The 13,429-nt window shown below is 40.6% G+C and overlaps 1 long non-coding RNA gene across 11 annotated transcripts in view; it reads left to right on the top strand.

The window, feature by feature from the left end:
* The window catches only part of LOC103236249 (uncharacterized), a 233,208-nt gene that overhangs the window by 183,420 nt on the left and 36,359 nt on the right, over window positions 1-13,429 (top strand). For 9 of the 11 annotated variants that reach the window (XR_012093446.1, XR_012093439.1, XR_012093438.1 and 6 more), the window contains one exon: window positions 4,253-6,064. The exons of 1 other annotated variant lie outside the window; for it this stretch is intronic. This is a non-coding gene — a long non-coding RNA (uncharacterized lncRNA). Of the gene's footprint in view, window positions 1-2,636; window positions 3,633-4,252; window positions 6,065-13,429 lie in introns of those variants that run through there. One more of the 11 variants, XR_012093442.1, reaches the window with a different exon arrangement.

The raw sequence follows: 13,429 nt of genomic DNA on the forward strand, positions 1-13,429 counted from the left end.
GCAGATGTTAGAAAGGTAAAATGGTATATATTGCATATGTAGTACTTCTAGGAGAGTCTGGGTCAGCACCTCATAAGCAAATACATTAATATTTTGATCACAACATATAGGAATCATCATCCTCAGGTCAGTAGTGACTATGCAGAACCTCATGTCAGAAAGGTCAGATTTTGGCCACCTATGGAGTTTTTATGTCAAATATGTGAAAAACTTTTGGTTGCAGGGCTTTTGGGATTTTGGAACTGAGGATAAAGTATCATGGACCATATCATTACCAGTTCTTTCCTCTTTCATCAAGGTCATGTGCATGAAGATGCTGACAAAGCTGTTCCTACACTTCCTGTGCTGGCTGGGAAGGGATCTGATTCGGGCTGAGCCTTAAGAATCACAGTTCTAAGCTTTCTTCTCATTTCAGATTTTAGTCGGGAAAGTAGGCATTCTGGAAGTAGAGTCCATATCTACACTTTATACATTCCCTGTAGGTTTGCTGAGCAAAAAGTAATAAAGGAAACACAAACTCAGAAAAGAAAAGGTTTTTCTAGGAAAGATCTATTTACCCTACTTAGGCCTCTACCCTTCTTCCCTTGGGAGTTTCTTAGCTTAACTTGCAGGATCACAGATTAAAGTACAATATAGCAAGTATTATTAAAAACAACCTGTAAAACTGCATTATCCCAAAGATATAGCAGCTAATTTTCTGTTGCCTTTAATTCTCACATCATTTTTTTTTTCAGGGTATAGCCTTCTTTAAATTTTATGCCCTGCTCTCAAATTCCTTCTGGGTTTAATGACTAATCTCTTTATTTATGTTTACCCTGGTGAAGCCTGTAGAAAGAAAATCATAAATTAATGGCATATATTTGCAGCTATAAACAGGGGACAGATTCAGAAACATACAAACATGCCTGTAACCTATTTCCTGGAATTACAATGCTCAACTCCCAATTAACCTTAGATTTACAAGTCTAATCAAATGGCCCAGTCCATTTCCATTGAAAAGCTGTTCACTGTGTATAATCTTTCACTTTACCTAAATCTGTAGTAAACTTTGGGAAATAAACTCCTTTGTGGAGTCAGTCATTCTATTGGATGAAGTCAATGTCCCCTTTTAGGACCTTGAGCTACCACTTTATGTACTCTAAGACACAGTTTACAAAGGACCAGTCTGCCACACCCCATGTAGAAGGAGAACTGTGCTGACTCCCACCACAGGGTGTGTTCTGTGGTAATGGAAGACTGTGCTGAGTCACTTACACTGTGTTCCTGGGTCTTCCTTAAGAACAGTATATGGTTTTAGAAGATAATAAGCAAACATTTATCTACCACCTCTCTAGATCAGCTAGGCATTCTTTTTTTTCTGACACAGAGTCTTACTTTTCTGGCCAGGCTGGAGTATAGTGGCACGATGATCTCGGCTCACTGCAGCCTCTGTCTCCCGGGCTCAAGCAATTCTCCTGCCTCAGCCTCCCAAGTAGCCGGGATTACAGGCGTGTGCCACCATGCCCAGCTAATTTTTGTAGTTTTAGTAGAGACGAGGTTTCACCATGTTGGCCAGGCTGGTCTCAAACTCCTGACCTCAGGTAATCTGCCCACCTCAGCCTCCCAAAGTGCTGGGATTACAGGCGTGAGCCACTGCGCCTGGCCAGGTATTCTTCTAAGCCCTTTCTGCTGTGAACTCATTTAATATTCTTAACAAACAAAGGGGCAGGAACCATTATAATCACTGTTCAACAGATGAGAAAACTCAGGCACAGAGAGGTTAGGTAAATTGTCCAATCAGCCTTAGCTAGTGACTGGGGTAATGGGGTTTTGAACCTGTCAGTCCTTCCTAGGATCTATCCACATAACCAGGAAGTCACATTGCTTTCTGGGATATTGCATAGCCTATGGCAAAACCTGAATGGTATGGAGCTTGCCATATGGGCTTCATTAGAATGTACCCTCCCCCGGTTGCAGTGAGCTGAGATCGCGCCACTGCACTCCAGCCTGGGCAACAAGAGTGAAACTCCGTCTCAAAAAAAAAAAAAGAATGTACCCTCCCCCAGTGCTTTTCAAACCCTGGGGATCTGCAGAATCCCTAAGGGTCATGAGAATGAGAGGCAAAGGAGGCTCTGGACTTCTACATCCACATCAACCAGAACCAGTCAGCGTTTTAAATGTTACTTGCTAACACCAAGAGTTTATCTGAGTAAGGGGTTCTGCAGCTCACAAGAAGCTTAAGAACTATGGCTCTAAACAATCAAGCCAGTTAACTCATACAGGGGTGGTACCAGTTGCAAAGAGAAATGAGATGTAGAAACCCTGACCCCAGTGCTGTGTGTTGCTGTTATACTCTTTTTACTATAGTCAATGTCATAGTTGTGAAGTCAGTGTGCATTTTGGTGATGACATTTCAGGGTAAACTAGAGGCTGCTGCCTAGGTACCACAGGGTGGTGACCAGATCAGGTGCTTTCGCAATAGAAGATGAAAAAGGCCAGCCAATGCTAGAGCCTGGTCTAGGGAGGGGTAGGAGAGATGAGGCAAAAATGCTCAACATGGTAGGAAAGGCATGAAATTAAAGGAAGTGGTGAACAGAGCCAAGGGCAGGTGCTGAAATGAGGGTCCATACTCTGTGAATTAAATTGTTGATTCACAGGGCTGGGAGCAGCAGAAGAGGAACCGATTGAAGGTGGCAAGATGAGAAAGACAGGATGGAAACTTCCCAAGGAAATTGTGGACCACAGAGGACCCCAGGAAAGAGACTCTTGAGTCAAGAGAAATAAAAAGCTAGGCAGAAAATTTTTTTGTTAAAGTTTATGTGATTGGTATATCAGAGTAAAACAAAGGATTACCACAAAGCATTTTACCAAGTATCTCACCATGCCCTTGATTAGGATTCAAAATTGGCTAAGTGAACTTTATCCAAAGGTGCTGCCTACTGGGCTACAGACCATCCTGGAGGGCAAGTATGGCTCTGCACTCTTCAGCCTTGTTTTATAAAGCAAATGCTGTAGGGCTGGCACGTTGGCTCATACCTGTAATCCCAGTGCTTTGGAAAGCCAAGGTGGGCTTGAGCCCATGAATTTGAGGTCAGCATGGACAACATGGGGAGACCCCCATCTCTACAAAAAATTTAAAAAATTAGTCAGACGTGGGGGTGCACACGTGTAGTCCCAGCTACTTGGGAGGCTGAAGTGGGAGGATCTCTGAGTCCAGGAGTTCGAAGCTGTAATGAGCTGTGATTGTGCCACTGCACTCCAGCCTGGGTGATAGAGTGAGACCCTGTCTATCTCAGAATAAACAAATAAATGCAAATGCTCTGACAAGGCTCTGACATTATATGTTACTAAAGAATGATGTTCTCTGATTTGTCCTGTGTGTGTCCATTTCCTCATTGTTTATAGTTGTTAGTATGGGATTTCTGGATGAGCCTAGAGGGCCCATGAGTCCTCTGAGATTATTATACTAGGCGTATCTGCTTACTTTTCTGTCTGTCTTGCTAGAACAGGAGCAACTTGTGGAAGTGAACCAATTCAGAACTGACAAAAGAAAAGCAGTGTACATATTGATCTATGGTTGAGATATAATTGATTCATGCAGTACTTATTGAGTATCTCAAACATGCTTGCAGTTGAGTACTAGGCACACAGGAAGAGGGATATGAAAAAATTAACAAACAGCAAAATAAGTATTATTGTTGTAATGTGCTGTGATAGAGGAAACACGCCCGAAAGGCACCTGCTCTAGCCTGAAGAATGAGAGTTTTCTTTCTGAAGAGAAAACATCAGTTGCTTGTGGACACATGAGAGTTGGGTGTCCTGTAGAAGGCAAGGAGAAGGGGTTCCAAGACAGAGATGAGAAATAGCATAGTGTATGTGCTAAAATGCAAGTTGTTTGGGATGGGGATGGTGAAGGGCACCTGTGAGGGCCGAGGTAGACAGGTCCAGGTGGAACAGGCTTTAATACCATATTAAGAATTTATATTTTTATCCCCAATTTAGATTTTAATGGCCCCAAAACCACTGGGGCTATTAAAAGATTGAAAGTAGGGAGTGGCATGATGGAATTTCTATTTTTGAAAAATTATGCAGGCAACAGTGTGAAAGATGCAATAGGAAGGGGCAAGATCATGGACTGGGGAATGTTGTAGAAGGCCACTACAGAAACTGGGGTGAAAGACTGTGTTGCTGTGCTGTCACTTATGGCTTCCATGGGTGCTGTTACTCTGTGTAGCTGCTGCTGCTGCTATGATCACTGTTTCTATTACCACAGGGATGGTCAAGGGGGAGCAGGATCATCTTAGACCATGAGGGAGGATGAGCTGGAAGAATGAAGAGAGAAGTGGCTTGATGAGGAGGTGGAGGTGTATGAAGTGATGAAGAGTCTGTGAGGAGAATGAGGAAGGGCAACCAGAGAAATCAAGAAAAATTAGGAGACAGATCTCCTAGAAGCCAAGAAGATGGTGGTGAACTAATAAGTGATGGGAGCAGTGAAGGAAAAAAAAAAAAAACCTCGGAGTATGTTTATATTGGTGGCAAAAAGAGTTTGCTTTCAAGTGCCTTGTTAGCACACCTGTGATCTGACTAAGTTACATCAGTGGGAGGCAGAGAATGAAAGGATGCCGGCCTCTGAGACCGACTTCAGTTCTTTGAGTGTTTGAGAGACACTTCAAGTCTTAGTCAGTGGCTTTGGTCATGTTGAGGATGATGCCCTGAGGGCTTTCACCGCAGAAACAAGCCGACTTGTTCAAATCCATTCTCAAATAGTAAAACACAGGCAAAGGTAAAACATGCAGAACTACTGCACCATGATCAAAACATGTACTCTGTCACATCTAATGGCTTCAGGCACCCCTTGAACTTTTGAGTTAGCAAAAATGGGCAAATAAAGTGGAAACTTGTCTTTCAGTTCTCCTTATGTGTTTTTTAATTGTTTCCTCCTTGGTTCCTCTGCAACAGCCCTGCGGTCTCTGCATGTTCAGTGGCATGTGGGGTGACCCACACTTGTCTCAGCATCTTCAGGAGAGTTGAGAACAGCTGCCCCCAGCCTTCTGTACTTGTCAGGCATACGGTGGGGGAGACATAGCCCTGGCACGCCAATCTCTTCCCTGATTTAAAGTGTCAAAGCATTTTGGAATTCCGGTCTTGGTGTTAAAAACTCTCCATGAACTTTGATAGGCTTCAGTGGTAGTCACTACCTTAGGATGCTGATGAGGAGCAACTGCTAGCCTGCCTATGGTGATGACCTTCGAAAAGCCCATGAACAGAACTATTATGAATCATGAGTAAGAAGATTAGGGAAAAGCTGGGCGCGGTGGCTCACACCTGTAATCCCAGCACTTTGGGAAGCCGAGGCGGGCGGATCACGAGGTCAGGAAATCGAGACCATCTTGGCTAACACGATGAAACCCCGTCTCTACTAAAAATACAAAAAATTAGCCAGGCGTGGTGGCAGGTGCCTGTAGTTCCAGCTACTCGGAAGGCTGAGGCAGGAGAATGGCGTGAACCCCGGGAGGCTGAGCTTGCAGTGAGCGGAGAACGAGCCACTGCACTCCAGCCTGGGCAACAGAGTGAGACTCTGTCTCAAAAAAAAAAAAAAAAAAAGAAGAAGAAGATTAGGGAAAAACTAATCTCTGCTATTTGCTTATTCTCTATCAGAGACACAAGAATTTGTATGCATCTTTTCAACCTCTCCCTGATCTTCTTGCAGCTATTTAAAGTATTTTACAAAGGAGACGTTCCAAGAAGGAGCTGTGACTAAAAGGTATCCATAAAATTCAGATGTCTTTTGGTACAGCCATTACAGAAAACAGTATGGAGGTTTCTAAAGAAATTAAAAATAGAACTACCATATGATCCAGCAATTCCTCTTCTGGGTATATACCCAAAGGAGATGAAATCACTACCTCGTAAATATATCTGTACTCTCTTGTTCATTGCAGCATTATTCACAGTAGCTAAGATGTGGAAACAACCCAAACACCCAAAGATGGACGAAAGGATAAAGGAATTACAATGTATATACATATATATAAACACACACACCACAGATGCACCACAATATAAATGTATACATACCATAACAGAAGCATATATATATACACACACACACACCATAATACAAACTTTAGTGTGTATGTGTGTAAATAAATAATATTGCATTGTGTGTATATATATGTGTGTGTGTATACAATGGAATATTATTTGTTGTTGGAATATTATTCAGTCTTTAAAAAGAGGTCCTGCCATTTGCCACAATATGGTTGAAGCTTGAGGACATTATGCTAAGTAAAATAAGCTAGACACAGAAAGAAAAATATTGCATGCTCTATTTTATATGTGAAACAAAAAAAAAAAGAGAAGCTCAAGCTGAAATATACAGAGATAGAGAATGAAACAGCAATTACCATGGGTGAGGGGTGGGGAGAATGGAGAGATACAGATCAAGGGATACAAAATAGCAGATACATAGGATGAACAAGTCTAGAGATCATGTGATACATGAGGACTATAGTTAATAAAATTGTATTAGGGATTTTTGTTAAATAAGTAGATTTTAGCTGCTCTTGTCACACACATGCAGAGTAACTACGTGAGATGATAGATACGTATTGGTTTCACTATAGTAACAATTTTACTATCTATATGTGTCCCATAATATATCCTAAGCCCCAAATATACATAATGAAATTTATTAGAAAAGAAACAACACATTCAGAGTTTTTTGTTTGTTTTTTTGCTGTAAAGTTCAGGGGGCTCTCCTGGCATTGAGAAATACCTAAATAACAAATGTTTTCTCCTCACTTCCTGTCATTGCTGTAAAGGAAACAGTCCCAGCATGAGAGGAACCTTTCTTAGTGTTCTCTGAAGGGTCATTTGTCAGTTGAGAGTAAGGCACATGCTTGAAGAAGTTTCAAGTAATTCTTGTTTGCACTACTTATCTTTAGTCAATCTGGGGATTAACCGAAGATTAGAGATAGGCCTGCCCTGGCTGAGCCCCCAGCTGATGTCTGCCAGCCACGTACATGAACCACTTTAGAGAGGCATCCTCAGGCCCAGGAGAGTCACCCCAGCTGATGGTCAATGCTACAGGAGCAGAGATGACAGGTCCCTGCTGAACCCTGCTTAAATTGCAGATTTCTGAATAAAATAAATGGTGGTTATTTTTAGATAAAAATTTTAATCAACAAATAATATTTAGGGAGCACAACTGTGATGTTTTGGTATATGTATACATTATAGATTAAATCAAGCTAATTAACATATCTGTCATCTCATGTATTTATTTTTTTGGTGGTATGAACATTTAAAATCTATTCTCTTAGCAATTTTCAAGAATACAATACATTATTATTAACTGTAGTGGTCATGCTGCACAATAGACCTCCAGAACTTATTCCTTCTGTATAACTGATACTTGGTACCCTTTAACTGGCAGCTCCATTTCCCCTCTCTCCACCCCCTGCCTCTGGTAACCACCATTCTGCTCTTCTACTTCAATGAGTTTGATTTTTTTAGATTCCACATATACATGACATCAAGCAGCATTTGTCTTTCTGTGCCTGGCTTATTTCATCTAGCATAATGTCCTTTGGTTTCATCCATGTTGTTGCAAATGACAGGATTTCCTTCTTTTTAGAGGCTGAATAGTATTCCACTGTGTCTATGTACTACATTTTCTTTATCCATTCATCTATTGATGGACATTTAGGATGATTCCATAATTTGGTTAGTGTAAATAGTGCTGTGATGAACATGAGAGTGCAGGTATCTCTTTGACATATTGATTTCAATCCCTTTGGATATAAACCCAGAAGTTGGATTGCTGGATCATATGGCAGTTCTACTTTTAGTTTTATGAGGAATCTCTATACTGTGTATAATTGTTATATTTTTAAGCCATAGATTTTTGGGGGTGTGTTATGCAGCAACAGACAATTGGGACACTTGATTTCCAGGATAGCATGCTCCTGGTTTTGTTCCTGTTTCAGTGGCGCTCTTTCTTGGCCTCCTTTAATAGTTCCTCCTCATCCCTCTGTCTTCGTTTTTCTCCTGTCATTATGCAAAATTTTAGCCATACACATATTAGACAGCAAAGTATAATGAAACTCCTTGTGCCCATTTCCCAGCTTCAGTATTTATCTACTTAGAGCCAACCTTATTCATCTATTCTCCTACTACTTCCCTCCATCCACTCCATATTACTTTTAAACAAATTCCTCAGACTCTCTTTTCTCTGTTATATTCCCTTGGTGGTCTCACCTGGACTCATAACTAAATATCATTCACATGCTAAAGACTCCTGAGTTTATTAATATTACCTGGGCTGTAGCATTGTAGCTCAAAGCATGCATTCTGGCACTTATATTCCTGCATTCAAATCATGGCTCTTCCACAAACTATTCTTGTGACCTCAGGTAAGTTCCTTAACCTCTATATGGTTCAGTTTCCCAACCTGTGAAATAAGAGATGATAATATTTCCTGCTACCTCTTGGGGTTGTTGTGAGGATTAAATAAGTTACATATGTAGAATGCTTAGCACAGTGCCTGCACGTATGCAATTATTGCATTTTTTATCATATCTTCAGGCCAGACCTGCCTGAACTGCAGGTGTATATATCCAGCTGCTTACTTGACATTCTCACTTAGATGCACATCTCAAGCTTATTATTCTAAAACCAAACTCCTGACCCCCCTGCAAGCTCCACGTAGCTCTTCTCTCAGTCTCTCATTTCAGCTAATGGCAGTGTGTTCCATCTTTCCTTTCCTTAGCCCCAAATGCCATGATGTTATCTTTGACTTCTCTCTTGCTCTCATATCGTACATTAAATCCTGTTGGATCTGCTTTCAAAATATATTATAACAGAGTCATTCACCATTATTACCCTTGTAGAAACCTCCATCACCTTTTGCCTGCAATATAGCTTCCTAACTGGGCCACCTACTTCTACCCTTCTTTCTCCCTCTCCATCCCCTCCTCCAATAATCTATTCCCGAACTCCTGACCTCAAGTGATCTTCCGCCTTGGCCTCCCAAAGTGCTCGAATTACAGGAATGAGCCACCACACCTGGCCAATAATCTACTCTCAGTACAACAGAGTGGTCTTTTTAAACACTTAAGTCAGATTATGTCACTCTTCTGTTCAAAAACTTCCAATGTTGTCTCATGATACAAAGTGAACACCAAAGTCCTTGCAGTCCTCTCTGATCCCATTGCTGTCTACAGTGGCTCATTTTGTTCCAAACTCACTGGCCTCCTTTCTGTTTCTGGAACATGATGGTAGGGCTCCTACCACATATCTTCAATTCAGCCATACCTCTTAAAATTCTCTATGCTCCGATCTTCATGGCCAACTCCCTTCTTCTTCTTGGCTTAAGTGTTATCTTCTCATTTAATGAACTTTCTGATCAATAAATCTGAGTCCTGGCCAGCCATCCCCCTCCCCGCATCAACACTCTCAATCCCTCTTACTCTGCTCTACTTTTTCCTTTTTCCATGATGTTTATCACCTTCTAATATATTTTCATAATGTACTCATTTACTTTGTATATCATTTATTCTTTGTCTCCCTCTACTAAAACATAAGCTTCATGAGGGCATCTTTATCTGTTTTGTTTATTGCTGAATCTCAAACACCTAGGACAGTGCCTGGCACAAAGTAGACAATAGACAGACAGATGGATAAACCTGTTTTAGAAAGATCACTCAAAAAACAATATACAGGATAGTTAGAAGGGGAGAGAGAATGGAAGTTTTTAAGATCTGTGCAATAATCCTTGCAAGAAATAATTATGAGAGCTTGAGCTAGAAAAGAAGCAAGAAGAGAGATGAGTGGGAATTTTGTTGGTAGAACCAATAGAAATGGATGACATTCTGATTATGGGGTAGGGGGAAGAGAGAGAGAGAAGTCAGTGTGACTTTCCGGTTTCTGGCTTAGGGGTGTCGTATGGAACAAATTTTAGGAAAAGTCACATGTGAAAGTATCATGTTGGAAGAGTGTGGAAGAAAATACAGGCCTGGAATTAGAAATGGATCTTTACAATTAAGCACTTAATTGCATACTTTAAAAAATTATATTTCAATGAATGTATGTGAATAGTCTTTTCTATTTAGATTGCCACCTCATTTTTTTGTTTCTTCTACTCACAATGCTGAGCTAATAGCAGGACTTTGAAAAAGAGTTGTGATTGACTGATAGGCTAAAACATACATTTTTAAAAACTTAGTTAACTACTTCCTCCCCAATATTTGCTAGAATTACAGATTTGACACACTGTTAGATGATTTACAAATTCATTTCCCCCTTCTTCCAGAGTAATAGAATTTTGTTTGGACACATGATTACTCAGCTAAAAACTATATTTTCCAGGTACGCTTTTAATTGGATGAGGCCATGTCACTGAGGTCAGGCCAAGCAATGACAGTGGAAGCAGTATGCGCCATTTCCACACCTTAGCCTAAAAAACAGGACTGTGCTCCCATTTGATCTGGTCTGAAGTGAAACAGAGCCCTTTTGAGACCCAGCTTTGACATGAAGATTAAGTAAAATGCCTTGGGGCATGGTAGATAAATGAGATAGAAGGAACCTGAATCCTTGAATGGCCTGGTGGAGCAGAGCTGCCTTGCCAAGATAGGCTTGCCCGACTATTATTTAGGAGCGGAAGAAATATGTACCCTATTTAAACCTCTGTATTTTGGGAGTTCTTTGTTTTAAAAACAACCTTCATTCTGACTCACAATAGGATAAATGCCATCGATGTCTTTGTTTCTTAGTGTCCTCTGTTATTCAAAGGAAAGACGAATACATTGAATTGAGTTTTTAAACATTAATAAAATACTCCTAATTCTGCTCTTTGTGTTGCTGCATAGTTCTTTTCTAAATGTAACATGGAATTACACAGCCATAAAATGGAAGCAGAGTTAAACTCAGACATGTGGGCACTCAAGGTAGGTAAATATTCTGGTATTCATGACAGATTAGTCATTTGACACACCAACAAACTGATAATCTTAACTTTCTCCCCATAGTACTCAGTATTTTTCTTATAGTTTTAACTCATTCCTCTCTTTAATCTTTAAAAACATTCTTATTTTATAGATTGTTCACATTATTTTACTATCTCAACTCTTTGGGCCTGCTAATTCTCCCAATTTTTAAGTCTGTTGACTCATTCTCTCTCAATGTAGATTATTTCTGCATGTGCATTGTGAGCTCATCTTCAGCAGGGTTGTTTTCTATAAAGTCTGTGTGCCCTAGAGAATGGTTTGGATTTGCTTCTGCTATGTGCCAGTCTGGAACCAGTTTTTGTATTAATTTCTAGCATCTTTTGGCATAAATTTGGACTCCCAACCCGGGCAAAGCACGGGCCTGGGTTTTTTATTTTTCACCCAAAATCTCTAGGAAGAGACACACTCCTTGCTTATGTGTCACTTCCCTGGTCTGATGCACAGATGTTTTAGTCCCTTTCATTGTGGGTATGTAACTTTGACATATCGGCTTTATTTAGGAGTTTCAGTTCTGGCTCTCTATTTCACATAAGGCCAAGGCCATGTCTCTTGACACTCATCATACTAAAAACCTACCACTTAACAGATGAGGCCCTGTAGTTATTCCAGTCTCCTCCCTGGGCCACTGTTACCACTTCAGTTTTATGTTTCCTTTGCATTTCTGATACCTGGGATAGCCTGTCTTTCAATTTTAACCATTTTGAAAACATTGCTGGTTATATTATGTCGGTCATTTTTAGTCTATAACATGAAGGGCATTGTGCATTTTGCTTAGTTAGCTACTTTGGGGGCATGAGATAAGTTTAAGTCTTTTTCAATATTTATTTAGCATAAAGATCTCAATAAAGCTGGAAAAAAATGTGAAAACCTCAAAAAACAACAACAACAAAAAAAAAACCAGACTGAGGTCCTTTTTTTGTCGTTTTGTGCACTGCTTTATCCCCAGTACCTCAAATAGAACATATATTAATAGTAATCACTCAAAACATATGTGTTGACTGAATGAATGAATGAATGAACAAATGCTGGGTGACAGTGCTCAGCCTGTCCTGTGTAGTCCAGCTCTGGATCCAAATATACAGACCTCACCCTACCAAAGAAGAGCCCTGTTGTCATCCCGACCTTACCTCGTTAGAACACAGTTGAGGGCTCATCAGCCATAACATGATCACACCCTTTGGCAGTCTCTTTCTCTTATCCCAAGATGATTATTAAAGCATCCCTTTCCACCACATACACTCCCTGAGAGGAGGCCTGATAATGATAAATATAATTTTCTACACTCTCAGGTTATATTTCCAGTGGAATTTGAGCTTCCAATCATGCTATAGTACTCAGAAAAGGCTGGAGTCCTGGGCCACTGCCCAGGTGGTCTGTTGCTTGTCCACTTCTGAATGGTGGAGGCCATCGTCTTTCCATGCCTTTGTCCATGCACAGTTCTAGGAAAAGAGGATTAACTTGTAGTCAGCAGGTTTAGTGCTTTCTGTATGACTATAAGGGATAAATCAAAAATCTCCCAACCAGGTGATTAGGAGCTTTCTGCAATGAGAAAGGGATCAGACTGATCCTTAAGACTTTATGCAACCCCAGAGTATTGCAGCCACCTGCATGCCGAAGGTGTCAGTGTTCTCACTGCTGCCTCTAGGAGGGTCTTCAGCCTCCAGTGATCCAAAGTACCAGGTAAAATATTTAAGCCAGCAGAAAGAACGTGTTTTATTGTGTTTTATATGTCATAAAGCATTCTCTGTCATGAGATATTCTGTATTGGTGAGGCAGGCTTGAATTTCCGTCTTGGCTCTGCCACTGACTAGCTTTATTCCTTAGGCTAACCTGGTGGAATCTCAGTTTTCTCACTGTAAAGTGAGGATAATTATCCTTATTTTATGAGGATAGTTATGAAAATTAAGTAACATAATGGTTGCAAAACACTTAGCACAGCACTAAGACACAAAATAGACAATAAATGTTAGTTACCTTTATTCCTGTCCCCTTTCCTATCCAGGCAAAGGCTCAGTATAAGGACAAATATTGTTTAGAACTTCTTTTTAAACCTATGAGCGTTACCTTTCAAGAACCACAGATTTGTTCCTGAAAGTTACCTGTGTAGTGAGGGTTTTATAAATCAAATTTTATTTTCAATGTACAGAGAAGCTTTGACAGAGTCCCTTTTCCTAAGAAGTCATTGTGGGTTTGGCATCCTGTTCAGCCTGGCTGCGGCCAGGGGAGCTGAACTGTAATGACAAGCAGATGTACTATTGTTCTGTGAAAATAGTGTCTGGCTCCAGATGGGGTTTAGGAAAACGTAGTGATGATTTCTGTTGAGGAGGATGGGAATTCCGACCCACTGAGCTAGCTGGAGAAGAAGGAGAGTAAGACATGTGGGTAAATGCAGGCTAAGAGAAAGGACCTCTAGATCAACTGAAAGCCTACTGGAAGAACAT

The sequence above is a fragment of the Chlorocebus sabaeus genome, chromosome 7 (assembly GCF_047675955.1).
Source record: "Chlorocebus sabaeus isolate Y175 chromosome 7, mChlSab1.0.hap1, whole genome shotgun sequence".
Taxonomy (NCBI): Eukaryota; Metazoa; Chordata; class Mammalia; order Primates; family Cercopithecidae; genus Chlorocebus; species Chlorocebus sabaeus.